Source organism: Bombina bombina, chromosome 2 (assembly GCF_027579735.1).
Source record: "Bombina bombina isolate aBomBom1 chromosome 2, aBomBom1.pri, whole genome shotgun sequence".
Classification (NCBI taxonomy): Eukaryota; Metazoa; Chordata; class Amphibia; order Anura; family Bombinatoridae; genus Bombina; species Bombina bombina.
The window spans coordinates 993,610,912-993,618,411 of NC_069500.1; positions in this window are offsets into that span (position 1 = coordinate 993,610,912).

Genomic DNA, 7,500 nt, shown 5'->3' on the forward strand with positions numbered 1-7,500 from the left:
AGAAGCTATTCTAGCCATTCTATCCCCTCTCAAAAAATATATGAGTTCAGATTGCAATTTTTGTAAGTCTTGTGTGGGGATTTTAACAGGTAGGGCCCTGAACAAGTACAGAATCCTAGGCAAAACATTAATTTTTATTGCTGAAAGACGGCCATACCACAAGAATGTACCCTTTTTCCATTTTGCAAGATCTTTTCTGATGGCTCTATATAATGGTGAGTAGTTCAGCCCATAAAGCTTTTCATATGAGTCTGATAATTGAATCCCCAAATACGCTAAAGAATGTTTGGCCCATTTTACATCAAAGTTGATTTCTATTAATTTTTTGGTGTGTGGAGGAATAGACAGAGACAGAGCCTCACACTTATCAACATTGATTTTATATCCCGATATCTCCGAGAATTCCTGTAGGATCTGATATAAGTTAGTCAGGGAGTATAGTGGGTCAGTCAACATCAGGAGGATGTCATCAGCAAATAGTGAGAGTTTATATTCTGAGTCTTTGATTGTAATCCCTCAAATTTTTTTAGTATTTCGAATACAGGCTGCCAAGGGTTCTATGCATAAGGCGAAGAATAGTGGCGACAAAGGGCATCTGTCTAGTCCCATTTTTAATTTCAATTGACTTAGATTGGAAGCCTTCCGCACTAATAGTAGCTGTCGGGAGAGAATATATATTCTTGAGCGCCCGTATGAAGGACCTCTTAAATCCCATATCCGCCAAAACATCAAACATGTATGTCCAGTCTATTCTGTCAAACGCCTTCTCCGCATCCAGTGATAGGAGAAGAGAAGGCATTCTAGTCTGCTTTAGATATTCTGTCAGGTCTATGGTTCTCCGTATGTTGTCTGGGGTTTCCCTGTCCTGAATAAATCCGACTTGGTCCGGATGTATAAGATATGGGAGAATTTTCTTAAATCTATTGGTCAGCACTTTAGTTACTATTTTGATATCCTGATTTATCAATGAGATAGGTCTATAGCTATTGCAAAATAGTGGGTTCTTCCCTGGTTTAGGTATAACTATGATTTTGACCCTGAGGATATCTGTCGGTATAGTTTCCCTTTCATGACATTGTTACAGAACTTCCCGAGGTATGGGACCAGCGTCGTTTTAAACATTTTCTAATACTCGCTAGGTAGGCCTGATTTTAGCTCTTTAACCACCTCCAATATCTCCTTTATTGAAATTTTAGCGTTTAAGATGTCATTATCCATGGGGTCAATCTTGTTAAGGTTGGCTCGCTGTAAAAACTGTGTCTTAAGGCCCTGTACCTGTGTCGTGTGTTGTACCTTTTGACCGTCATAAGTATAGCATAATAACTGGCAAAAATATTGGAGATATCTTGTGGGTCTGATGTCTGGGAACCGTCTTGTGTTTGTAAGTTAGGGATAGAATGTGACTTTGTTCTGTCTCTTAGCTTATTCACTAAAAACTAGAAATAATTAGCTTTTAGTTTCTGGATGGCCCTTGTTGCTGAGTCGCTCAGGATTTTTGCTAATACATTTATTTTTGTTTGGAGTGTCCTGAAGGTAGTATCAAAAAGTGTTTGTTTATGTTGTTCCTCTAGTGTGCTTATGTCCGAGTGAATTTGGTCAATTGTCTTATTTGCCATTTTAGTGAGTCTAGCTTTTTCCTTCATAAGCACCCCCTGATATATGGCTTATGTGCCGCCCATAGGTAGATAGTATTTGCTGTGGTGTTATCATTTAGCTGCCAATACTCTTTCATAGTTTGAAGTAGTGACTCATGGAATTGGGCATTCTGTAGGATGCTTGGGTCGAATGACCATGATTTCTGTCTCTGGAAATTAATTATACCCGTCATATATAGCTGGACTATCAAGTGATTCGACCATACACAAGGGTGATTGAACGATTGAGTGATGTTAGGGATTCAGATCTGGCTCACCAGTATATAGTCCAGCCTGGAGTAGAATTTATGGGCATGGGAGTAGTAAGTGTGTTCTGTCGTGTTACCATATAGTGTTTTCAAAGTGTCTATTAAGTTGTGTGCCAACAATAAGTCCCTAATTGATTTTGATATGGAGTTTCGTCTGTGTTGCTTTTTCATAATGGATGAACTACCCCTATCAGCATGAGGAGTCAAGGATATGTTAAAATCTCCAGCCAGTATGATCCTGGTCTGGGACCAGAGAGTCAGGAGTTGAGATAATTGGTGGAAAAAGGAATGTTGGCGTTCATTAGGGGCATATACATTGCATAATGTGATTTTAGTGTCCTGTATTCTCCCCCTCACTATAAGAAATCTACCTCCTGGGTCCCTAATAACTTCTTCTGTTGCAAATTGGAGGGAGGAGTGTATAAGGATTGAGACTCCTCTTTTCTTTTTATCTGTTATAGAATGGTGATGGATAGGGAATTGCTTGTGCCAAAAGTCACCGGCCACTTTATTAGGTACACCTGTTCAATTGCATGGTAACACAAATTGTTAATCAGCCAATCACATTGCAGCAACGCAGTGCATTTAGGCATCTATATGTAGTGAAGACGATTTGCTGAAGTTCAAACCAGCATCAGAATCGGAAAAGATGGGGATTTAAGTGACTTTGAACGTAGCATGGGTGTTGGTACCAGACGGTATTTCAAATACTGCTGATCTACTGGGATTTTCATGCACAACCATCTCTAGGGTTTACAGAGAATGGTCTGAAAAAGAGAAAATATAACAGCTTGAATACCACATCTTGAGTATCCAGTTTGTTTGATGATTTTTCTTTGAGAATGGCGTTGCTGATTCAAAAGTATGATTTTATGTCTGTCAAATTCTGTGATCTTTGGCATTTTGAATGGAATGATGTGATTGAAAAAGTTGGTCTTATTAGCAAGCTTCCAATGAATAAAACACATACCATATGTGTATGTAATGCTCAAGTATGTCTTGCACAAACCTGGTGTAATAGACCTTTTTCACAGCAGTCATTTTGACATGAAAGAGTAGGACAAATACAGGTGTTAAAAATAAAATTAATTAGGGTTCCTTTCCATTTAGGGTTATGAGAGCCAGGTTATTGCTATTGCTCAAGTTGTAAGGGGAGGTCAAACTAAATACTTGCCACTTTAGCTTATAGAAGCTGTTTTTCTGATTTTTGTTTTCTGGTTGTATTCTAATAAAGAGAATGATAAATAATTATATAAGGTTGCTATACCATTGCTAAAACAAAAAAATCTAATGGTGGCCTAAGACTTTTGCATAGTACTTTATTTATGTCTGTATATTTATACATATGTATTTATGTATTTATATGTGTATATATGTATTTACAGACATACATACACATATAAACACATAAATACATATGTACACATATATAGACATATATATAAGTGCATTGGAGCCCTTTGCAGTCAAATACATGAAAACATGTAAAAGCATATTTATGCAATATTTATTTTTAATAAATGTTTTAACTATGTATTTACTGTAAATATTTCACATTCCAATGTTATGCACATAGGGAAAATGTTCTAAATATTTAAATATCTATACCTATATATAATAATATAGATATATAGGAATAGATATACATTGTACCAAATTACCATCAGATATACATAGAAACATGTATTTATAAACAAATAGAACATATTCTGCTATGTGGAAAACTTTGTAATGTGAAATACTTATATTTTTATATCGGGTAAGCGCACTTGAGAATTTGTGTTCGGGTTAGCATGAGAGTGGGGTGTTTATGTTTTTCCCCCCACTTTTTTTCCCCATTGACTTTTATACAGGAATAGGTTAGTGCCATATTCTAACTTAGGCTTTTTGTATGCATTAGGTTAGCGCCTGAGCGATAACTCTTTACTTTTAGCTTATAATACAAGCACAACCAGATGCGCGAAAAAAAGTTTATTTCTAGCCTAGTAAACGTGCGAGCGAAAGTGCCGAAAAGCGCTCCACTCGTAATCTGGCCCATAATATGGGATCTGCAATACTTGTGGCATGAAAAATGTAACTGTAAGTATAAATTACCGTTCGATTAATGCTCAAGCAGCTATTCCTTTAAAATGTTGTATAACACTGTACTGCAGTTTGAAAGAGTTTTTAAAATTTGACTTTAAAAATACAGTTTGCTTCAGTTATAAATCAGGACATTGATGTTACCAGCAACAGATTGACTAACCATTTTGGTTGACAATTTTATTCACCTTTGTTAAAATTTCTATTTATGTGGATTAGATGTTTAAAGGGACACTGAACCCAAATGTTTTCTTTCGTAATTCAGACAGAGCATGCAATTTTAAGCAACTTTCTAATTACTCCTATTATCAAAATTTCTTCATTCTCTTGGTATCTTTATTTGAAAAGTAAGGATGTAAGTTTAGATGCCGGCCCATTTTTGGTGAACAACCTGGGTTGTTCTTGCTGATTGGTGGATAAATTCACCCACCAATAAACAAGTGCTGTCCAGGGTCTGAACCAAACATTGGCTGGCTCCTTAGCTTAGATGCCTTCTTTTACAAATAAAGATAGCAAGAGAACAAAATAAAATTGATAATAGGAGTAAATTAGAAAGTTGCTTAAAATTGCATGCTCTATCTGATAGTCCCTTTAAGCTTACTATCTCTGAATTGACTATGTGACTTTAACATAAATTTTTTTCATGAGACTACAGAGATCCTCATCTGTTCCCCTTTTTGCTCTACCCGCATGTATTCTTGTGGTCACTGATGGGTGAAGGTGTTGTAGGTCTTTAGAATATATTTATAGTGTTTCATTTACTGTTACATACATATGCTATATTCTATGAATGTATTTTGGTTCTATGTTTACCATATATTTTTAAATTTGAGCATATTTATTATTACCTTTAATTATTTTGATTAATTAAATATTTGATAAAACATTAAAGGGACACTGAACCCAACATTTTTCTTGATTCAGATAGAGCATGCAATTTTAAGCAACTTTCTATTTTACTCCTATTATCAATTTTTCTTCGTTCTCTTGCTATTTTTATTTGAAAAAGAAGGTATCTAAGCGTTTTTTGGTTCAGGACTCTGAACAGCACTTTTTTTATTGGTTGATGAATTTATCCACCAATCAGCAAGTACAACCCAGGTTGTTCACCAAAAATGGGCAAGCATCTAAACTTACATTCTTGCATTTCAAATAAAGATACCAAGAGAATAAAGAAAATTTGATAATAAGAGTAAATTAGAAAGTTGCTTAAAATGTTATGCTCTATCTGAATCATGAAAGAAAACATTTGGGTTCAGTGTCCCTTTAAGGGTTAAATTACGAGTGGAGCATTAAATATCACTTGCGTGCTGAGTAATACCAGCACACGCTAATGTACATTGGTATTACGAGTAAAGCACAATGTGAATGCGAGCTTGCATTTGCATTGTGCTCACTAGAGTGCACTTCCATAGGCTCCAACGGGAGCCTCGTGCTGAAGCTGTCAAAGTAGTGCAGTGATGGCAGCAGATTTTTAAGTATATACTGTATATGTATACGATTATATGCATATATATTTATGTGTTAATATGTGTATATAGTCATATACATATATATTTATGTGTTAATATGTGTATATAGTCATATACATATATATTTATGTGTTAATATGTGTATATAGTCATATACATATATATTTATGTGTTAATATGTGTATATAGTCATATACATATATATTTATGTGTTAATATGTGTATATAGTCATATACATATATATTTACTGGGAACAAACAGTCAATGCAAAAGCACAAATATTCCCGTTTATGGGCGTGCAATAACGTGGCCCTTAATTTGGGTGTCTGTTACTTAGATATGTTCTTCCCTTTCATTAATCGTCCATATATCTGTTTTGAGTGAAAATAAACTTAAAAGGACATGGAAATCAAAATTAAACATAACTCAGAATGAACAACTTTCTAGTTGAGGGATGGCCAAATTGTGGCCCATGGGCCACATTTGGCCCTATGCATTAGTTTTTGTGGCCCCTTGGGGAAAAGTGGAACTAAAAATGTATGCAGTGGGAATTTATGGAAAAGGGTCAAAGAAGGTGGCCATAACTCATAAAAAAAACTCTTTGGAGATGAAAACAACATTCAGAGTGTATACTGCAAACTTACCCAAGACTTAAATTTTAGGAGATATATTACTTGTGTATTTAATACCCATAAATTTATATGTGGTCCTTAAGGCTTCTAAATTTTTGATCTGCGGCCACCATGCGTTAGGAGGTTCGCCATCCCTGTTTCTAGTTTATTTTTATTGCCAAAAATTCTTCTTTCTCTTTGTATCCTTTGTTGAAATGTAGTCCCATTCCATGAGAACATACTAAGGTAGACTCAGCAGCTTGTACATATTTTGTGCACTTTATGTATAACATTTTTGCAAACACTGATGCCATAAAGTGTTAAAAACTTACAAACTCCTGGGTCTATTTATGGTCTCTGAGCCTACCTTGGTATGCTTTTCAACAAAGAATAACAAAAGAAAGAAGCAAATTAGATGAAAGAAGTAAATTGGAAAATTGTTTAGATTTGTATGCTCTGAATCATGAACAAGAACAATTTTGGGTTTCATGTCCCATTAAAGAGGCAGTAAGCCTAAAAAATAATGTTATTTAATTCTGCACATAGTGCAGAATTATATAACATTATCTTAGCACAAACATTATACATCTAAATATTGCAGAGATATTTTATTATAATTTACCATTTTACAGACCGCCGCTCCTTGCTCTACTGAGTGGATCTGTTTTTTTTCTAAGCACTATGTTCAGAATTATATAACATTATTTTTTAAGTTTACTGCCCCTTTAAGTGGATAGAAAGGTCATAACTGAAATGTGCATGGGTGCATTTCAATTTTAAATAGAATAATTGCAATACCATTAGTAAAAAAGCGTCTAGTAAAAGTTATTTGTTTTTCAGTGGCACATGCACATATGCTGTGACGGCCCGTGCATCACTATTAAAATACTACACCTATTCAGAGAGTCAGCAGTAGCTCTCTGAACAGGCATAGGTCTATATTACAAGTGGTGCGCTATTTAGCACGCAATCACTGCTGGAAGTAAGCTTTTAACGCGGGCGGAATAGCACATGCATTAAAAATTGAAAGTAAAATGTTTGCTCGTGAGCGAAAACCTGACGTGAACTAACTTCTTCCCCCCATGTACTTTAATAGAACTCGCTGTTAAAAAAAAACAGTTATTGCTTATACATTCCAATGTTCTTCCCATAGAAGAAATGTTCTTTTTATTTTTAAATATATATGATTGTTTTTAAAAAAAAATATATATATCTGTAACTATATATCTATATGAATATATGCAGATACAGATATATATATGTTCAGGCTGGGCACTTGCACAAGGCAATATAGACAGCTGCCTAAGGGTGCCCCAGCAGTGGGGCACAAAATTGGAGAGCAGTGATTTATTTTTTTTTACATTTTTTTTAGACAGTGACTTTATCAGTGGCGGAACTTCCAGGGTCCCAAAGGTCACATAAACCATTTTT